Raw genomic sequence first — 22,324 nt, forward strand, 5'->3', positions numbered from 1 at the left:
CTCTTTTGCCATTTTTCTGTTTAGAGGTCTTAGTTTAAAAAAATTGGTTAATGTATGATTATATTTGCTTTGAAAAAAATAAAAACAGAAAAAGACTAAAATCTCTTTTGCTCACCTTCCCCCAGTCCTTTTCTGTCTTCTGCTGTTAATCATTTTTTTTTGTCCCTTTTCTTGATTTTCTTCTGTTTGTATTTATTTGTGTGTTTATAGAATGGGAAGCCCAGTGTTGGGCATGCACACTTTTTTTAAAATCATTCATCACTTTTCACCGACTTCCATGCAGTACACAGAGATCTGCCTTCTTTTTAATTACTAATATGAAGGTGCTTTTTATAGCCATTTCCCAGATCAGTGGGCTTTAGATTTTTTTTCTACCACAATTTGACTTGCTTTTAGTTTCTTACAGTAAAGCGCTTCAAACTTCAAAGCTTTTCGAAGTTTAGTGTTTGTACAGAAATAGGTAAAATACTGAATTATAAGCTGGATTCTTTGCTTTTTATTGTCATATATAAAGTACAATTGTTAAACAGTTGATGGAAACCTTGTTTTAGAAAGCTTTTCTCTTTCCGTTTCAAATGATGTATGATATATATGACTTTTTAAGCTCTACTATAAATGAAAAATTATTTAGCAGATCTTTTTTGCTATAAAAATATGTAACACAAATTTACATTTTAACCATTTTTGAAAATTAATAAACTTTATATCATGGAGCAGTTTTAGGTCTACAGCAGAATTGAGCCAGAAGTACAGAGCCAGAAGGCCACACACGGCCTGTCTCCCCACGTGCCACCTGCAGCCTTGTCGTCGTTGTCACTCAGAGTCCACAGGTTATGTTAGGGTCAGTCTTGGTGTTCTATGTTCTGTGAGGTTAGACGTATGTGTAATGACATACATCCACCATCATAGTGGTCTACAGAACACTTTCACTGCTCTGAAAATCCTCTGCTGTGCCTGTTCATCCCTGCCCCGGCCTTAACCCTTGACAGCCACTCATCTTTTTAATGTGTCTCTAGTTTTGCCTTTTCTCGAACAAAATATAGTAGAGAGCATGAAGTATTGTAGCCTTTTTAGACTGGCTTCTTTCACTTAGTAATATACATTTAAGGTTCCTCCATGTCTTTTCACTCCTTAAGAGCTCATTTCTTTTTAGTGCTGAATAATATCCATTGGTTGTACCACAGTCTATCCATTCTACCTGAAGGACATCTTGGTTGCCTCCAAGTTTGGGCAGTTATGAAAAAGCTGATGCTAACATCTGTATGCAGTCTTTTGTGTAAACATAAGTTTTCAGTTCAATTGAGTAAATAGCATTGAGCATGATTGGTCTCATAGAATGAATTAAGAGGTATTCCTTCTGTTTCTATCTTCTGAAAGAGACTGTAGAGAATTGGTACAGTTTTTTTTTTTTTCTATAACTGTTCGGTAGAAATCACCAGTAAACCCGTTTGGACATGATGCTTTCTGTTTTAGAAGGTTATTCATAAGTGATTCAATTTCTTTAATAGATATAGCCCTATTCAAATTGGCTATTCTTATGTGAGTTGTGACAGATTGTATCTGTCAAGGAGTTGGTCCACTTTATCCAGGTTATCAAATCTGTGGCTATGGAGTTGTTCATAATACTCTTTTATTATCCTTTTGCTGCATATGAGATCTGTAGTGATTCCCCTTTCATTTCTAATGTTAGTAATTCTGGTCTTTTTTCCTTAGTCTGGCAAAAGTCTTACTGACTTTATTGATTTTGGGAGGGGGGCGCGGGGATACCCAGCTTTTGGGTTTGTTGATCTCCTCTTCTGATTTCTTGTTTTAAAATTCTTTTCTGCTCTAATTTTTATTATTTCAGTTTCTGTTTAGTTTGTAATTAATTTGCTTTTCTAAGGCGAAAGCTTAGATTATTGATTTTAGATTTTTCTTTTTTGATATGTGCTTTCAATTCTATAAATTTTAATCTAAGCAATGTTTTTCTGCATCCCTCTAATTTTAATAAATTGTATTTTCATTTTGTTCAGATATTTTTAAAGTTTTTCTTGAGAATTTTTTCTTTAATCCATGCATTTTTTAGAAGTATGATTTGTAATCTTCAAGTACTTTGGGTTTTGCCAGCTGTATTTCTGTTACTGACTTGGTTTGATTGCATTGTGGTCTAAAGGCAGACGTGGTATGATTTTTGTTCTTTGTTTGTTAAGGTGTGTTTCATAGAACATGGACTGTCCTGGTGCATATTCCATGTGTATTTAAGCATGTATGATTTTCTGTAGTTGGATGCAGTAGTCCATACATGTCAGCTGTATACAGTTGATTTTGATTGATGGTGCTGTTGAGTTCTGTTATGTCTTCACTGATTTTCTGTCTGATGGATATATCCGTTTCTTATAGAGGAGTAGTAAAGTCGCTAACTGTAAAAGTGAATTCATCTATTTCTCCTTGCAGTTGTATCTATTTTTAGCTTGTGTTTTGGTTGTTAGGAGTTGTTAGGTGCATAGCATTAAGAATTGTCATGTCTTACTAGAGTACTGGCCCCCTTTTCATTTCGGTAAATAACTTTTTGCTCTGAAGTCTTCTCTGTCTGCAATTACTATAACTCCTCCCACTTTGTTTAATTAGTGTTAGTATGGCACAGCTCCATTCCTTTACTGTTAAGAGTGTTGGGTTTCTGTATTAAAGTGGGTTTCTTGTAGACAATATATGGTATACCTGGGGTAGGTTTTTATTTTTCTGTATTTATCTTGCTAGTGTTCCCTGAGATTCCTGATGTGTGGTTTGGTGTCTGATATTAATTTGGGGAGATTCTTGGTCATTATTGCTTCAAATATAGTTTCTATTCCTTTTCCCTTCTTCCAGTATCCCATTACATGTATGTTATACCTTTTATAGTTTCCCACGGTTCTTGGATGTTCTGCACCTCCCCATCCCCATTTTTGTTTTTGTCTTTTCTCGTTGCTTTTCCATTTTGGAAATTTCTGGTGTTACATCTTCAAGCTCAAGAGTTTCTTTCCTCAGCTATGTCCAGTCTACTAACAAGTCTATCATAGACATTGTCCATTTCTGTTAGTGTTTGGTCTGAAGCATTTCTTTGATCCTTTCTTCGAATGTCTGTTTTGATTATTTTTTCTCTATTTGCATGTTGTCTACCTTTTCCATTAAAGCCCTTAGCTTTTCTGTTCTGATAACTTCAGCATGTGTAGCATACATGACTTTTTTTGTGTGTTTTGCTTTTGTTTTGTTTTTTGGTTGGGGGGCACAGCACATGGCATGTGCAATTCTAGTTCTCTGACCAGGGATCGAACCTGCACCCCTGCAGTGGAACTGTGGCGTCCTAACTACTGGACCCCCAGGAAAGTGTCCTATAAGTGACTGGTTCTGATGCTTGTTCAGTCTTTTCAAGCTGCTTTTTGCCTTAGTATGCTTTGCAATCTTTCTGAAAGGCAACATGATACGCTGGTAAAAGGAAATGTGAAGAACAGACCTTTGGAGATGTGGTGCAATTGTCTTGGGGAGGGGAATGTTCTGTAGTCCTATGCAGTCTCAGGTTTTTGGTGAGCTGTGAACTTCACCCGTGCTTCTCTGCTTTTTTCCTTTTCTTAGGTGGTACAGGATGGCTAGAGTGGTCTGGAGTTGTGTACTTCTCTTTCCTCATGCAGAAGGTTAGAGGGGCTGGAGTTGGATATTTCCCTTCCTCCAGGTAGGTTAGGTTCCGGTAAAACACAGTGGGTTAGGCTCTGGTAAAATAGTTGTTTTTTCTTTTTTTTTTTTAAGGTGAGCTTTGTTAAGGACAGAATGTTCTCATGTTTAAAAAAAAAAAAAGTTCCTTTCCCCCTCCCAGAAAAATGAAAGAAAGAAAGTGAAGTCGCTCAGTCGTGCCTGACTCTTTGCAACCCCATGGACAGTAGCCTGCACCAGGCTCCTCCGTCCATGGGGTTTTCTAGGCAAGAGTTGAGTGGGTTGCCATTTCCTTCTCCAGAACATGAGGGGAGGGGGAAAAGGTTGCCCACACACCCACTGAAGGACATTTTGGTTGCTTCCAAGTATGGAAGAAGCTACTGTAAACATCTGTGTGCAGGTTTTTGTTCATGTTTTCAGCTCCTCTGGGTATATACCAAGGAGCATGATTGCTGGATTATATGGTAAGAATGTGTTTAGTTTTGTATGAAACTGCTAAACTGCTTCCCGTTACCTGCACCGTTTTGCACTTTGGTCAGCAATGACAGAGTTCCTGTGGCTCCACACCCTCCCCAGCATTTGGGGGTTAGCCTTGTGGGCTGTGGCCATTCTAATAGGTGTGTAGTGGTGTCACATTGTTTTCATAATAATTTGCATGTTTTTGGTGACATAATGACGTGAATCACATCATTTTTAATGACTGTATCTCATTGGATAGATCAAAGAACCTTGGGGTAGATAAAATCTTTGTTGCTCAAGTTCCCTGTGTTGTGGGTGACCTGGATTGTTTGTCCTGTGGTGGTCCCCACCGTGTCCTATGGCCTCTATATTTGGATGTTTCTTTTTTCCCCCGTTATTAGCTCTTTGGACATTGTTATTATTATTATTTTTTAAATTTATTTGATTGTGCCAGGTCTTAGTTTTGGCATATGGGATCTAGTTCCCTGACCAGGGATTGAACCCAGGCCCCCTGCATTGGGAGCACAGAGTCTTAGCCCCTGGACCGCCAGTGAAGTCCCTGGACATTGTTATATATAAGACTTTTAACTCAGGGTGAACACCTTAGGATGAACTCATTAAAGCAGAGTAATTGGGTCAAGGAATGTATAGATTTTAAAACGCTTTGATATCCATGGCCAGAAAAATTACTCTAGTTTGTACTTTTACCAGCAGTTCCATCCAATTTTATATTGATGTATGTTTAAAGTCTTCTTTACTAAGGAAAAATTTTAACATCCTCAAACATAGAATAGTGTAATGAACACTCAGGTAATCAGCTCCAGCCCCATAAACCCAAGGTCAGCAGTGCCCCGCTTACTCCTTCAGTCCCCACATCTCTCCTGGACTCCATCTGGTTTAAATCTCTGTTGAAGTGTGATAGAAATACAGAAGAGGGTACATCATAAATGGATTTTCACAGTCTGAAACCCGCCTGGGTAACTGGGTCCCAGGCATCCCCTTTGTCCACTTTCAGTCTTACCATCTGCTGAGAACAGCCAGGATCCTGATACTTAACTGTGTTGATTAGTTCTGCTCAATCTCATTCCTTCTGTAAATCTGTGGTATGTTCACATGTGTCTGAGCTTTTCTCTTGACATTGTGTGTGGGATTGTTGGGGGTATACCTGGAGGTGAAATTGCTCAGTTGTAGAGGTGTGCATGTATTCCACTTTGGAAACCTGTGGCTGCATCTGCTAAAGTGGCAGTACCAGGTTACATTCCCCTAGCGGTGTGTGAGGGTCCACTTACTCCATCCTCTCTTGAATGGCTCCTGTCTTTCATCCTTTTCATTTTACCTTCATTGCTAGCTGTGTGGTGATGCCTTACAGTAGCTATAACTTGAGCTAGTGATGTCAAGTACGTTTTCATGCCTTTTTTTGGTCAGTTACTTTATTTTTAAAAATTTTATTCAAGTATAGTTAATCTGTGTGTTAATTTCTGCTATACTGTAAAGCGATTGTTTTATACACATACACATGGACACACACGTCCTTTTTAATTTCATTTTTATTTACTTATTTTTGACTGCACCATGAAGCATGTGGGATCTTAGTTCCATGAACAAGGGTTGAACCCCTGCCCCCTGCAGTGGAAGTATGGAGTCTTAACCACTGAACTGCCAGTGAAATCAAAATACATTCATTCTTTTCCATCGTGGTTTATCACAGCATATTGAATATGTTTCCCTGTGTTCTACAGTAGTAGGACTTTGTTGTTTATCTGTCTTACGTATAATAGTTTGCACTGGCTGATCCCAAACTCAGTCCTTCCCCTGCTGCCCCATAGTCATCCTTTGTAAATGAATGTGCTGTGCCTAGTTGCCCAGTCGTGTCCGACTCTTTGTGGCCCCATGACTGTAGCCTGTCGGGCTCCTCTGTCCATGGCAGTTCTGCAGGCGAGAATACTGGAGTGGGTTGCCATGCTCTCTTCCAGAGGATTTTCCTAACCCAGGGATCGAACCCAGGTCTCTCGCTTTGCAGGCGGATTCTTTACCGTCTCAGCCATCAGCTAAGCCCAAGAATACTGGAGTAGGTAGCCTATCCCTTCTCCAGGGGACCTTCCCCACCCAGAAATTGAACCGGGGTCTCCTGCATTGCAGGCAGATTCTTTACCAACTGAGCTACCCTGGAAGCCTTTTTTTTTTTTTCCTTTCAGTGAAGAGTGATATTTACATCTCCTCTCTTTTTTCTGTTGCATCATCTGTTTTATCTTGTTAGCTCTCTGTTGATTCATAACAATTACCCCTAAACCTAGTGGCTTATGACAACAGTAAACATTTATTATCTCATAGTTTTTGTGATTTAGGAACTTGGAAGTGGCTGGGGCTGGGCTGTTCGGCTTGGATGTCATCAGCCTTCCAAGTCTTGACGGGAGTTGGAGGATCCTTCCCAAGGTGGCTCCTTTTCATGCCCAGCAAGTTAGCCCTGGCTGTGGTGGGGAGGCCACAGTTCCTTTTCTGCAGGCCTTTGTCCTGATGCCTGTGTCCTGTCCTCGGGACATGGTGACTGACTTCTCCTGAAGGAGAGAGATCTGCGAGAAGTGGTACCAAGTGGAAGCTGTGATGTTTATGACACGACCTTAGAAGTCTTGTGGCATTTAATTTTGCCATATTCTGTTTGTTAGAAGAGAGTCACTTACCTTGTCCCACCTTGGAGAGTGAAATTCCATTTTCTGAAAAGTGTCAAAGAGTTTGTGGACAAATTTTCACACACAACACTTGGTAGGATTTTTTTTATTCTGGATATGAATCTTTCAGGAGATATAAATATGGTGAATATCTCTGCCTACTCTCTGGGTTGTCATTGTGTCTTTTGAGGCAGAAGAGTTAATATTAATGTAATTCAGTTAGTTAATTTTTCCTTTATGGTTAGCCTAAAACTCCACAAAGTAGTTGCTTGTTCCTATCCAGTGCCTAGTCAGAGTTGAAATTGTCAACTGTCTCAAATACAGTAATTTTTATATGTATAGTTTTCTAATATTTTCAAATTGAGATCAAAATAAAGTCTAACAATTAAAACAATTCCCCCTATACCTCTTGCCACCTATTGTGGAAGACCTGGGTTTTTTGTCTTGTGGTATCCTCGCAGAGTTCTCTGTCTTGTAAGCAGGTAGTTGTGTTTCTGTGTGCGGGCGGTAAACTGGACTGCAGTTTCACTAGCGTTTCTATTTTTGGTTGTGATTGATCTCTGGAGGTTTAGTGTGGCCCAAATTGAAATTTTTAACGGGCTTCCAACCTGAATCACATGGAAATTCATTCAGATTATAGTCCTGTACTGTCTTGAGATGTGCTCTGTGTGTGTGAGGCCGTCAGGAGTGCATGTTCTCTGTAGGAGACCTCACGCTGACTGGAGTAAGCCTTCCCTTCTGAGGGTGCCACCCTCTCTCTAGTTCAGATGTCATGGGGCATCACATAAGGTGGTCTGACACGTCTTTGGGGGGGTCCACATCCTCACCCCCAGGGGTTTTGTTTTCTTTGTTTTTTCACTTGTTATTGGCATACAGTACTGTATTATTTTCAGGTGTACAGCATAGTGATTGGACATTTAAATACAGTAAGTCCCCCTACACACCAGCCTTCATACTGTGAACTTTCAGAGATTCGGATGCTTGCTTGCGTGTCCGGCCACGTGTCTGGTGTACATTGTCCCGTGCGTGTATCCTCTGCAAGTGGCTGTGCTGTTGAGTACTTCACAGTACTGTGGAGAGGACAGCAGTGCAGTGTTTCAAGCCCAGGATATCTGGAAGCAGGCGTAAAAGCAGTGGTGATGGAGCTGGTACTGCTAAGAAGAGATTTATGACACAGGAAATGGCAAGGAGATTTTCTTTGTGTGAGGAGGTGCTGTGAGCTTTTGAGTCATAGGCCCCGAACATAGAATGGTACCCACGAGTTGCAGCAGCCTTTCAGAATGCAGTCCAGCGCTGCCCTGTCACCTGTGATGAGAAAGGGACTACTGCCCAGACGTCACTGGGTAGTGTTTTCAGGAGGGTAGATAGAACCGGATTCAGGAAGGAGCCAGAACCTGTGCCACCAAGTGCCATCCGCGCCAGGCAGGGGTGACCCTGCAGCTTGCCCCCCTCTCCTTCCTCCAGGCAGTGACGCGTCTGGCCTGTTCCCCGGGGCCAGCTGCCGTACTGTACTGCTGTGCTTTTCAGGGTACTGTGCTGTGAGGTAGAAATGTTTTTCATTTTTTGTGTTTGTTTGCTTTTTATGAATTGTTTGTGTGAAAAGGGTATTGCAGTGTAGCACTACATAGCCGAATGTGTTAGTTGGGTATCTGGGCTAACTCTGTTGGGCTTATAAACAAATTGGGCTTACAGACGTGTTCTTGGAACAGAACTCATTTGTATGTGGGGGACTTACTGTACATTATAAGATGATCCCTACTCACCTTTTATTTATTAGACTTTCCGTGTTAATAGCCACCTACTTATTTCTTTTCTTCCTTATACTGTCCACTAGCTTTCCTGCTGTCATGGATGATCTTCTGAGTTGTGGTGACTAATGTTTTAAGGGTTGATGACTCAAAATCTTTTTAGGCCACCTTGGTTTTCCAGTCTTCCCCGTTTCTATCTTTCCTTTCTGATAGAAAACTTAACAATGGAAAATTATAAAAATTAGTGATATAACTAGAATGATTGTTAGAGAAGTAGACAGTATTTCTTAAAATTCATGTGTGTGTAAAGTGTTTTCTTAATAGTTCTAAAATTGATTAGAAGGAGCTAGGTAGGTAAGAGGAGATTGTCACTTTATGTGTGTTGTTTTAATAGTTTAAAAGGATGTATTCGTGTATTTGTATAAATTTAAATAATGTTTTATTGTAAAAATGCAAAATATGAGAAGCAAAGAAGGCCTTTCTCTGATCCCACGTTATGGGTTTTCCTTAATAAAAGGGCAGCAGTGAGCCCACAACAGCACTAGCTGGAAGTTGGGACACATGAATCTGGCGGGCTCTGAAGAGCAAGTCTCAGTAAATATTTGTTGAATTAAACAATGAAAAAAGTAAAGTTGTTTTTCTAATAAAAATTTTACTTTAAAGTGTGGTTCAACTTCAGGTAAGAGGTAAAAATTCCCGTGTTTCAATTTTAAATACGTGTGTGTAAAGGATGGTGCCTGTTGGCCATAGTGCCTCCAGCAGATACCCGGGTGCCCGCCGATGCCAGGCCTGTGCTTGCTACACTTTGGTCCCGTGTGACTGAGGTGATGGCGTGCTGCTGCCCTCAGTGAGCCAGGACAGTGTCTCAGATACAGAGCAAGCTGCATATGTAACCATAAGTTTTCTAATGGCCTCATGAAACGGAAACAGGTAATGTTAATTTTAATGTATTTTAACCCAATAATCCAAAATATTATCATTTCAGCATGTCATACAAAATTTTTAATGAGATATTTTCATTTGTCTTTTTTGTACTCAGTCTTTGAAGTCAGCTGTATTTTATACATGAACACTTCTCAGTTTGAACTAGCCGTGTTTCATGTGCTCCAAAGCCTGGCACGGCTACCGCAGTAGACCCCATAGATCAGATTATCATCAGTGTCGTCATTGCTCACGTGAAGTGGCAGGGGACGTGGACTAGGAACCGAGGTAAACGGCGGCTTAAAGGGGCAGAGGAGTCAAAGGGGAATCAGTTAGGAAGCTGTTTCTGTCCTCTGGGTGGTGGGCAGAGAGGCTGGAGGAAGGGGAGGTGCTCAGAAGATGGAGTTGACACGATTTTGGTGAATTGGATGTTGAGAGAAAAAAGGAGTCTACCCCAGCTGGGGTGTGCCTTTTCTGGGATGGGGCGGACGTGGTGAGAAAGGGTTTGTTAGGTGATTGGTGTGTGATAGAGAGCAAAAGCCTGTTTAGGAGAGATTAAATTTAATATGCTTGCAAGACATCCAGGGGCAAACGGGTGCCTGTGTTTGAGGTGCAGAGGTGGCCTTAATCAGTTTTATAAATTTGACTCTCATCTGTGCTTATAGAGTTATATTTAAAAACCTGTGGAAATGGCTTCATTTATTCAACAAAACCCTTTTAAAAAGATTCTCCCCAAGTCTTGTTTGAGTTGCTGCAGCGATAGTGTGAATAGAACAAGTGGAAACTGACACCTGACCACTGTTGTCAGCCTAGGAGAGTGTACCTAGGTAGTGTCCAGTCTGAACCCGGTGGGAACCTCTGCCTTAGAGGAGACCGAGAGGTGGCCAGCGAGAAAACAAGGAGGATGTGACCTCAAAGAAGCCGAGGAGAGAGACTGCGTCAGTCGGGGGGTCTAGCCGTGAAGTGTGCTGACTGCTCCGAGCGCGAAGTTGAGACGAGGACAGAGGGTTTCCCTTAGACTTAGCCCCATCTGGAGGTCACTGGTGACTTGAAGAGGCAGTTTCAGTTGAGTGGTACAGATAGACACCAGATTGGACCGAGTGGAAGAGGGAATGCTCTGTGACAGAGGGCTCCTTTTCTTTTAAAGAACCACTGGAGATCATTGAGAAGACAAGCCCAGTGGAAAAACAAACCAAGGATATAAACAGACAGTTGGAGAAAAGTGAAGTATAAATGGCTCTTAGACAAAAACAGTGCTCCCAAGAGAAGACTTTGCTGGGCATGGGTGTGAAGAACCAGGCGGGGCTGGTGGGAGTAGCCGTGACCTCCGGGGAGAGCCCTGAGGCTGTGTGTGCCTAATCAGAAATGGGCCTTGTTCAATCCAGCAGTTCCACTTTTGGGAACTGGCATTTTTTGATAATAGTAAAAATTGAAAACTAAATAGTCATCAGTGGCACCCTGGTTAAATCACCTGTAATGTAAAGGAAAGTCAGTATCAGATAAAACATTTGTTTTTGTTTTTTTCTACCATGCTGTAAATGAGGTACTTTGACAGTGAACCCGTCCCTCGCACCATTTTATAAGATTGAGAAAAATACCAGTTGGTCTGTTATTGGCACAGAAGATATTTGAAAATACACCTTTGGAGAGCAGTGTTAAACCTGTCGTTCTCTCTTGATCTGCCTTTTAACACACATCACATAAATTATTAGTCACTATTCTCTTCTCCAGTTTCCTGTTAGGATTTTTTTGTCCTGTTTTTTATATGTTCTGAGCTATAGACCACAGGAAAGATGGATATAACTTAAAGGTTCATGGATGAATTCACTCCCGTTTTCCTTATTTCATCTAAAAATAGTCACAACTCCTTTCATGAGAGGATCGTTTTACTTGGTTTGGATCATTGACAGGGTAGGCAGACGTCTGGCGCTGTCCGCGAAGCCTGCGTGACCCCACTGCCGCCCGCCTGCTGGAGGAGGAAGACCTTGGTGTGCTCTGAGGGAGAGCGACAGCGCCGCCTCTGGGTGCGGCGTTCTCGCGCCTCCTGCAGTAACCTGGTTTTCCTGATCTCCCTGCTTTGGAGAAGGCAGCATGGCCCATACAGACTTTTAAGCAAAAATGAGCAACTGGGCACCCCTGAATAGACCACGCTGGTCTCCCAGCAGAAGACACTGACACTGTGACTTTAAATTCTCTCTCATCGAGACTGTCTACTTTAAGATCTTGTTTAAATTTAGTCTCTTGAGTGTGAGACTGTGGTTATTCATTAATTCCTTTTTCTTCATTTCTTGGAGTATCTTGGTTTCACTTATGCTCTTCACAGAGCCACAGAACAGTACCAGTTCAGGAGTGGAAGCATCTTCAGTCTGATCCTCTCAGCTTACAGTTAGGAAACAAGCTTGAAAAGGTGAGGTTACTGTCCAAAGGTAGACTGAACCGAATTGGTGTTCTCCTGGTCTTCACGGTTAAGTTGCGTGAAGTGAGGGGTAGTATGATATCCTTGTATGATCAGAGTGAGGTAATCTGCCAGAAGTTTGAGGGGGAAGTATGGCTTTAATTACTTCACAACAGTTTTAAGGAAGGCATTAGAACTCATTTACCTGCTGCCCTAATTTATTTTTAGTCACAGAGACAGTCGGGACCCTCTTTACATATTTTGATTGAGAAAACTGAAGCCTATAGATGTTAACTTAACCCAAGATTATAGACAATAAATGTTTTATTCTATGCTTCATATCTAATGTGAGCTGTAACAGTACTATTTTACTGAATAGTATACTTTGTCTGGCCCCAGTGGGGCTATTTAAATTAAAATTGAGAATTCAGTTCCTTAGTCTTAACTACGTGTATTGCAGGTACTCATGACTGTGTGTGGCAAGTGGCTTATTGTATTGGACAGTGTAGGTATAGAGTATTTACTTTAAAAATTTTTATTTATTTTTTACAACTTTAGAAATGTTGGTGATGGACACCAAGAGTTATGAACATGATGAGAATTGCCAGTTAGGAATTGGATTTGTGTTTAAAAGCAGGAGCTTGTGGCAGTGCTTGTGGTTGTGACTTGGGTCTTTTCTCCATTCCTATTTCATCTACTCTTTTTTGTTTGTTTGTTTTTTGTTTTTTTCCATTTATTTTTATTAGTTGGAGGCTAATTACTTTACATCATTGCAGTGGTTTTTGTCATACATTGAAATGAATTAGCCATGGATTTACATGTATTCCCCATCCCGGTCCCCCCTCATCTACTCTTTAGGACAGTAACCAGGAGCCTATTTGAAGGACTTTTCCTTTTTCATGTCTTAGATATCTTGGTTAGCTAGTTGAAAATCCCATTCTTGGGTTGAGTTCTCAGTGAATATATTCATTCACCTTCATGTTGCTTAGCATGTTTTCCAGTCTCTGTACTTGGGTTTCACATATTAATCGCTTGGTTACCAAGATGTCCAGCAACAAGTTGATGTCTTTCTTGTTCTTGTACTGTGGATTATGGGAGTTTCAGCTCTTACATCAAATTAAGCTTGATGTGTAACTGTGAGTGAGCCAGCTAAGTGTAGCTTTGGCGATTGGAACCCTGTCGTCTTTTGTACCATTGCTCTGCCTCTCTGCACACTGACATTGTAACAGGCAGAGTTGGTTTTCTGGGCTTTACTTTGGATGCTAATTTACTAATTTAGGATTTGGCTCCATTTTAATAGCAACTTGGGTTGGATTGACTTTATGCACGATGGCAGTGATTTGAGTGTCCATTAGGGTGCATAGCCAGACGATGATGTAATCCGATTAGGGGCCAAAGTTTTTACTTAAAATACTTTACATACATGATTTTGCTTTTGAAAGTGGTGGTAGTATGGATTTACCTTGGGTGTTTTATACTTTAAAAAGTAGTCTTTTTGTATTCTTGGTACAGATATTTTTGATTACTGCTTTCAGAGTCTGTATTTTTGCCACAGCTTGTATGAAATTGGTATTTCTGAAATTAGCTGATAGTTATATATGTGTGTGTACATATAATACATATACACAATTATTGTATATATAATATATACTATGTATATATATATAAAGATGCCTCAAGTTATCAAATGATGTTCCTTATTTAGGTTTCTCTGAATTACGAGTGTTTGTGTGCTCATTTTTGATGATTTTTGTGGTCAGAATATGGGGGGGTTTAATTTATTTTCTGTGTGTTAGTCATTGATAAAATGTTGAACAAAATTTTATGGATTGTCTTCCCATCTCACTATCTTGCATCTTTTTAGACTTGGGTATTTGGGGAACATGTGTGAGCATGCTTGCAGAAAAAAGATTATTAAAATCCACATGGAAACTATTGAGTTGGCCTCTCAGGACTTGCTAGTAACAGTAGTTACTTCTGTATGTCCAGCCTCTAGGCTGTTTCACCTGTTTGTAACTGAGAGGTTGTTTTTAGTTGTTTGTGTATGATATGTGATACAAGGAGAAAATATTTTCTTGCCTATTATGTAATAGCTGTAGTTTCCTCTTGTGAATTTGCATCTGTGAAGAATGTCAGGGAATTTATATTAAAAATTCATGTAAAAGTATAGAGAGAGGTTATTATTCCTTTTTTCCCCCAAAGTGAATTAAAATAATAATTTCAGTGTTCTTTTGGAGTAAGTCCTTTCTTGTTATTCACAACTACAGGATAGGAATAATACCTAAGAGGATTGAGAAGCACGTGTATAATGCTGGCACAAAGAGTTTGTAAGGGTAGATGTTCACTCTTGCTATTCTCGAGTTCTGTGACTAAGCAAGTACATATTTAGTTACTCTTTAGTTGAGAATCTGTTCCTTTGCTGTTTTAGGCTAAACCCAGCCCTCATTCTTGACTGATATTTTTATAATTATGTTCTTACATTCTCTTCATTGGCCTTGATCAGACTGATTGGTGTTGGAAAGAGGAGACCCTTTCTGATAGGGTTATGTTTGTAGGTTATGATAGGGTCATTTCTTTAAAGAATGATTGGCAAGAATAAATATGAAAGTAAAAGTATATTATCTTAAAAAAAATCTTGTTTTCCCTTTTTTGAGGGTGCTCCTCTGGATCCGTTTCCTCTGAGAGAATAATCTAAAGCTATCAGTTGTTATAGCTTGAATGTTTGTGTCCCACTCCAGGATTCATATGTTGAAACCTAATCCTCAGTGTGATGGTTTAGGGGAGTGAGGCCTTGGGGTGATGAGGTCATGAGAGTGGCACTTTAATGAATGGGATTGGTAATCCCAGAGGGTTCCTGGGTTCCTCACCGGTTCCTGCTGTGTGAGGACCCAGAAAAGGCCACTGTCTGTGAACCAGGAAAGGGGGTCCTCACCAGACAATGGACTTACTACCAGTCTCAAGAAGTGTGAGAAGTTGAGTTCTTTTGTTTGTAAATTATGAATGTACGGTATTCTGTTGCAATCCAGGAGGACTAAGACATCAGATGATTCTTTAGTAGCAAATCTCCGTTTTCCTCCTTTAGCTTCTATGACTGTGCAGTTGGTCCCACTGCTCTGTAGCCATGTCCTTTTCTCATTTTGTCCTTGCCAGGATTGGGAACTCTTTTGTCTTCGTTAATCAGACAATGCTATTCTCATTTCACCTTCACCATCAGCACCATCTTGGTACCCACAGGCTTAAAACAGAATTGTTTTCGCCCATTTTACTTCTCTCTCCATTTATTATTTCACCAAGTCTTGCTTCATTCTTTCTGTAATTTGCTGCTGTCCATGGCCACTGGCACCATATTTAGAATTTTGATTATTTTTATATTAGATTTATAAATTTATTGAAACAGGAAGGAAGTTTAGAGTTAATTTAGCCCAGCTCCTTTATTTTGTAAATGAAGAAATGGATCCTCAGGTCAACTGACTTGTCTTAGGTCACATGACTAGTGAGTAGCTGATGTTACACTTCTCGGGTCTCAACATTTAATGCTCTCTCCCAGTCTAATATTCTTCTTAAAATGTATTTGAAAAAAAATTCTTTTGGGGTCAATTTTGCATTCCTCCAGTTAAGGGTGAGCCAGTTTAGGAGGTAGGATAGATGACAGCATTTCCTAGGCACCCCTCCCTCTTTTCCCTCTTCCCTGAAGGTAACTATATTACTTAGAACTCTTTTAGCCCATTTAAAAAAATACATATTTACCTCCATATGTCTGAAGAGCATTTTGGAAGAGTTCATACTTGTGTGCATGCTTGCTGGTTTTTTTTCTTTTTAGTTTTGATTTCCTGCTGTGAAAAGATAGGACAGATAAGGATTAGCTGCCCCCCACCCCCGACACTGCACCCTCTTCCCTGTCTCTCCAGTATAGTTCTATTGCAATTTTGGTTAAATCAGTATTTATCCATTATTACTTGGGATGCTGTTTATAGTGTCAAGTGGTAAATTACAAATACTTTTTGTAAACAGCTTCTGGTATTCTTAGGAAATGATGCCTTTTTTTTTTTTTTCTTTAATGTATCAATCACTAGTTTAGCCTCAGACTTTTAACCAGTTACATATTCAGGTATTCCATCAGCTTAATCATTTGAAGAAATTTTACCTGCTCCAGACTGGACGGCTTGTTCTCCCTGCTGGGACCCTGGGAGTTCTTGCCTCTCGTCTTCGTCTCTGTTGTCTTTCGTGTTGTTCTCCCTCTTGTTTTAGTGGAGCACAGTCTCTAGCGGTTTTCTGTGAGAATGGGCTGTGGGAGGTAAATCTTCTGAGACTCTCTGTGTATTCTTTATTGGTAGTTTGGCTGGGTATAGACTTCTGGGTTGGAAATAATTTTCCGTATGTATTAGTCTGCTAATTATTCTCGGTGCCCTTTTAAATAGTATACTGTTTTTATTTGATGAGTATACTAACTGAACACACACAGGTTTATCTCCCTGAGGATGTCAAATAATTTTTTAAGGTATTTTTTTCCTTGTGTAGTCTTCCCTGTATCCTGCATTTTTCTGTTTGTTTTGTTCTCTATGTTTCATGATAGAGGTTTTCCTGAGATGTTATCAGAACCTGTGTTTTTCATTCATATTTAAAAGTTACACAGCACATAGAGTTGAATTCATGCAACAGTTCCATTCTTTCTCAGCTTTGTTCACTGTCTGTGAACATAGTTCTCAGATCTTCATTTCCAAATCACATCTTCCACTATAAGGAACCGAGGAGTCCTTGGAGAAGTGGGTGATTTCAGAGCTGGGGCAGAAAATGTAAAAGTTTAATCTGGAACATGTTGTTATGCAAGGAAACAAGGAAGTACTCAAAAAACATGAAAAGTATGCATTCCTCTGCTTGAAGGGGCTCCCCATGGCCAGATCTGGGATAACTTGAATATCAGAATGAATGGTGATATTGATAAATTAAGAATCCATGAGTCCATACTACTAATGAATTAAAGAATGAGTGGGGAGAAGGAAATATACTTTAGTTATAATGTCAGCTGATAAGTGTAGAAGGAACAGTAGATTTACAAAATAAACATAATTTTATAACTGTCAATAGCAGTTGATTCAGACAAGAATTGCCTGAGGTTACTAAAACTATTGGGTGAATGTTTTAAGAATGTAATATCAAAATTTATCTCCATACAGATTATTTACTAGTTAATTACTGAGGGCCAAAGGGTTATTTTACAGTGAAGAAATAAGACAAATATCATTTTCCCTAAGTGATCAAAATCCCAATAATGGGACACATTGATAGCATCTTACTACTTACGTGATACTCTAGGAAAAACAAACCTCACTTACCACTTGTGTGGTGTTACTCCCAGAAGTTCATACCGTGGGTTCTTCAGAAATGCCATGAAAGACAAAGAATTGCTGAACTCTTTTAGATGGAGACACAGTGTCAGGTGTGATTCATGAGCCTGAGTTGAGGTGAAGGGGGCTTTCCATCAGGGACATCATAGAACAATTGGCAGAATTGGAATGTGAACTATATAGTCTATATGGGACTGTTAATGTGTTAAAATTCCTGATTTTGACATAAGTACTGTGGTTGTATAAGAGAATATCCTTGATCTTAGGAAATACCTAGTGAACTGTTTAAAGATAAAGAACATGATGGCTGTAGAAACTCAAATGTTTGGGATGGGAGAAAGCAAAAGTGATACAGTGATTAGTTGTGAATCTAGGTGAAGGCTCTGTGGGAGTTTCTTGTTCTGCTCTTGCTACTGTTGTAAACTGCAGGTTTACGATGAAAACTGTTAAAGAAAAGGTGAAAGTAAGGGTGGCTGATTGGAGACTCCATTCATGGGTAGGGGCTCATTGGCTGGGAACTGTTTATCAGAGTGACTGGTTGAGCTCCTTTGGTTGGGAAGTCCCCTTGTCAGGATTTTCAGGCCTTTCTTTCTTGAGGTCAGTGATTAGAAGTCATTAGCAGTCTTCTTCCTAGCTGGAAACGGCAGAGCCCAGTAGGAGAATTTGGATCGGGTAGGGTGGGCAGATGAGTGGACCTCACTCTGCATTCTTTCTGCAATTCACAGGGTCCTTCTGTTTTTAGTGGCAAACCCATCCTCAGCTCTGCAGGGCTCACCATCCTTTCTGGCTTCCTCTTGTCATCTGGGACTGGGAGGGATGGAAGAAGGCCAAGGGGATTTGGGAATCTTAAGTGTTCATTGAATAACCTTTTTCAGCCAGTGTTCCTTTTGCTTCCTTCCAGCACTCCTCTAATTTTGTTGATTGTTGGGATTATGCCTTTAAAAAGCAAGACAAAATACCAAGACAGTTCTTTTACTGTAGTTTTAGAGGCGTTTCAGTGTATGTTCAGTATACATTCTTTACCCAGGAGTAATAAGAATGCACTTAACGTACCATTTCATTCTGTTTTCTATCTTTTGATCTTGTTTCTCACATTCTTACTTTGGAATAACAAGATTTCTTAATATCGATAGTATAGACCCCACTCTTTCCTATAATTAGTCTAAGAGAAAAGACTAAATAATTAACACAGACCTTTTCCCAGAGAAGTCTTACTTTTTACAGCTTCATAAGCACCTGGATTTGTGATGCCATGAGTGTGTTTGATGGCTGTTTTATCATTTGGCTTCCCTGGGCAGGAGTATGCAGCACATTGGGGCTGGCAGGTTGGTACAGCTCTGCTGGGAGCCTGTGATTGACCAGCCTGGAAGTGGGTGGAGTGGGTGGTCTTGACTGGTGGGAGAAAAGATTGTAGATCACTTGCGGGCCCTACAGCTACTTGAAGTTAAATGCCAAACGTGTGGGGCACGTATGCATTTTGTGGAGTACGTAACTTCATTGGATTTTTAAAGGGCTCTGGAACCCCTTCCACAGAGAGTGGTTGTGATGGGACTAGAATTACCTGCAACATTTAGAAACCCACTCATTACACCAGCACGCTGAGTTAGTCACATCTGAGGACTATGGAGGTATTCTTGTGATGTAAAGCAAAAATCTAGGTGATTAGTTAACTTTTTCAAGGTTTTGTTTAGAAAACATTTCACTGGTAAAATGCTTTGTTTTCAGAATCAAATATTTTCTTCATAATAAACTAGGCTTCATAATAAAATGTTGATTCATTTTCTTTTAGCAAGTGGTTAGCATTGTTTCTATTTATTATCTTGTTTGAGGGGAAATGTTTAGTTGATCACCCTGTAGTATGAGTTTTGTGGAACAATGGCATGAAATGAACAGCATTTATTTTGAGATGCCTTATAGACTGCATCCTTATAAGACTTCTAATTAGTATATTATCCATAGTTTGTGTCTTTTCCTGCAGTGTTTAGGTTTAAATGAAGTGCCTTGAAAGACAGTTTAAAGTCCTTCATGTGTAGCATCTGGTTAATTCACATTAGAGACAGGATTTGGCTGCAGCTAGTGCTTAAGTGCGGCTTTCCTGGTGGCTCAGAGGTTAAAGTGTCTGCCTGCAATGTGGGAGACCTGGGTTCGATCCCTGGGTCGGGAAGATCCCCTGGAGAAGGAAATGGCAACCCACTCAGTATTCTTGGCTGGAGAATCCCGTGGACGGAGGAGCCTGGTGGGCTACAGTCCACGGAGTCACAAAGAGTCGGACACGACTGAGTGACTTCACTTTCACTTCAGTGCTTAAGTGAACTTAATGTTTAGCTTACAATTTCTGGTAAGTTACAGTTGTTTTAAGGTATTACATGGGGCTACAAGAGAGTACTTAAAAAATTTGTTTTAGTATTTTAAAATATGATGTCTTTGCTGTTAACTAACCCTGTGTTGAGTGAAAATGTCATTGATGTTTTCATAAGGTAAAGATAAGCATGTGCATTTTATTTGTTCATTCTTATATCTCTGTTTCTGGGTTATTGTTTAGTGTAGGGTAAGAACTTAAGCAGAAGGATGGCCATGCCTTTTCCCTCTTGTTACGTAGAAAACATTTCAGTTAGCCAGAACTCTTCAGTCCTCTGAGGTTTAATTATGTCTGAAGACCTTGTGCTGTTATCTTTAGTGGCAGCTCTCGTTAGACCGAAAAAGAACGCACTGTGATTTTGACTCTCTTTTTCTTTATAGGAGAACTTCTGTCCACTGTCCACCATCCTACTTTATTCCTACTGATCTGCTAATGCAGTAAATTGGAAGACAACCATTTCCAGGAGAACCTGTAATGGGCAAGGAGCCACAGAGAAGAAAACATTTCTTTTAATTTTTAAACTTGGTTTGAAAGGTAAGGTCACAATGAGAATGAGGAGGCTCTTTCCATGAGTTACATCAAGGAAAGCAGTTTTCTGTTGTGAGACCCTGGAGTCTAGGTGGACCCGTCTGGGTCATCTCTTTGAGGTGGCCTGGTTCTGTGACACTATGGTATTTTTAGGAAATTAAATAGCAGCCCCTGTAGTTGGCTCTGGGATGTCTTGGAATCTGCAGTACCCATGGGATTCCCAGTTTCCAGAGGATGGGGGTTGGGGTGGGATTGAGCTGGGCCCTAAGGACTGGATAAGACGGCATGCCAGAGCAAGACTGCTAGTAGAGACCCACCTGCCACCCCTTGGCCAGCTGGCCCTGTGTGTGTGTGTTGGGGGGTGGGGGCTTGTTTTGTTCCATACCAGCCAGGGGACATCAGGCTTCTAGCCAGCCACGTGACTCTTTTGAGTCTTAGTTATTATCACCTTGCAAGTCTTTCCTGAAGTTTTTTGTTAAAGACCAGAGTCTTGAGCACACTTGACTTTGGGGTCAATTGGCACTTAGTAGAAAGTGGCCTGGTAGGACCTTTTGGGGGATGTGTACACATCTTAATCCAGTTTCGCTGCTCTGTAGTATCTGGAGGAGCAGGTGGGCACGGACCGTTTAATCATCCACGTTTCAGGCTCCAGTGTCTCAGGAGATACTACAGTGGTTCTGTTGTGATAGTTCTCTGCCTCTAAACCCCAGTGAGTGCTTTGAATTCCTAGGCAGTGAGCCCCTTTGCCTGTGGGCACCCCGCCCCTGTGAAGGACTCTTCCTCAGCCCCCCTTCTGCTCACAGTGCAGCACCGGCTCTTTCTTAGAGATTCTCTTTACACCTCCTGTTCTGTCCAGCTTTACTTCTTTATTTGTTTCTGGCTGTGCCGACCTTTGATGTGGTGCGGGGCTGCCCTGCTGGGGTGTGCGGGCTGCTCGTGGCGGCGCCTGTCTTGTTACGACTCTGGGCTCAGTGTCTGTAGTCGCTGGGCTGCTCTGCAGCAGGTGGGATCTCCCTGGATCGAACCCGTGTGTCCTGCATCGGCAGGCAGATTCTTTACCACTGAGCCACCAGGGAAGCCCCTGTTTTGTCCAGCTTTTATCTCCATATTATTCTTTATACATCCTGGGGGGAAGAATTCCCTTAAGTAAATTCCCATTCACCCATGGCAGCTTGTCTCATATGGTTGGTTGGTTTGGTTGTTTTTGTTTAGGGGGCCTAGCCCCCTTTTCCTCCGCCCTGGTATAGGTTCTCACTCTGCAGATTTGGACTCTTCAGTTGCCTGCCTGCCTGCCTGCCTGCCTGAGTGGAGAGCTCAGTCTGAGGGTTCAGCTTTATTAATAAGTCCGGGAGCATGCAGTAATAAACTGATCTGACTGTCTGACTCATTTATAATAAAGAGGATATTTGTAACACACACGATCATGTTGTTTTGTCTTTATCCACTGATTCGGAGCTGGGGGCAGTGGGAACAGCGGTACTAATTTCAGAACCCCACAAAGACCTCCAGCTTGAATTCAGTTGGTTATTTTACAGGTTCACCATGTTTTTATGTTTATTGGGCAGTATAAATTATTGATAGCATTTATCCTTTTTTTCTATTGTGATACTGGATCTCAAAAACTAAATCTGTCTGATTAAGCCTTTTTTCTCCATATGCAAAATTTTACTACCATCAATGTAGCACATCATGGCAGCAAGAGAGGCAGGCCCGACTGAGCGACTGGGCATATGTGGCAGATGCTACTGCAGGTTGCAGTGATTTCATCTTTGCTCAGCTTCTCTGACAGTATTCTGCCTGGAGTTGTTTAACATGCACTGTTCATAGAAGCGTCACTTCAGACTCCTCAAATAAATGACAACTCCAAGATCTTAAATTCATCAAGAATCGAGGAAAGTCATCATTGGCTTCTTGAACTTGATAACAGAGCAGCTTTGATTGAAGTTTTATTTTCATTTTTTATGAAGAAATTTTCCTGTTAGAAGATATTCCATTTAGTATTCTCTAACTTTTCTGACTGTTGCTTTCTTGTGAGTTGGGGATACTGCAGTGACTGCTTAGTCTGCTGATGTCAACATGTAGTATGTTCTTTCAGCACAGGGATGGCACGATTGCATAATAAACAGTGCTTTGCCCTCTAATCTCATAACAAAATAGTCCATATCCCATTGTACCTTAAAACCACAACATTTGAAGTCCAGATTTTCTTTTCTTGTTTTGACATGTTGGGTGTGCACTGG

The 22,324-nt window shown here is 40.7% G+C and overlaps 1 protein-coding gene across 19 annotated transcripts in view; it reads left to right on the plus strand.

Moving 5' to 3' along the window:
- Positions 1–22,324, plus strand: part of PPP6R3 (protein phosphatase 6 regulatory subunit 3) — a 123,251-nt gene that overhangs the window by 18,335 nt on the left and 82,592 nt on the right. For 17 of the 19 annotated variants that reach the window (XM_070457771.1, XM_070457772.1, XM_070457773.1 and 14 more), the window contains exon 2: positions 19,937–20,090. The gene's annotated coding sequence lies outside the window, so the exon portion shown is untranslated. Of the gene's footprint in view, positions 1–3,588; positions 3,686–9,575; positions 9,746–19,936; positions 20,091–22,324 lie in introns of those variants that run through there. The other 2 variants (XM_070457761.1, XM_070457762.1) reach the window with 2 other exon arrangements.

The sequence above is a fragment of the Odocoileus virginianus genome, chromosome 28 (genome assembly GCF_023699985.2).
Source record: "Odocoileus virginianus isolate 20LAN1187 ecotype Illinois chromosome 28, Ovbor_1.2, whole genome shotgun sequence".
Taxonomy (NCBI): Eukaryota; Metazoa; Chordata; class Mammalia; order Artiodactyla; family Cervidae; genus Odocoileus; species Odocoileus virginianus.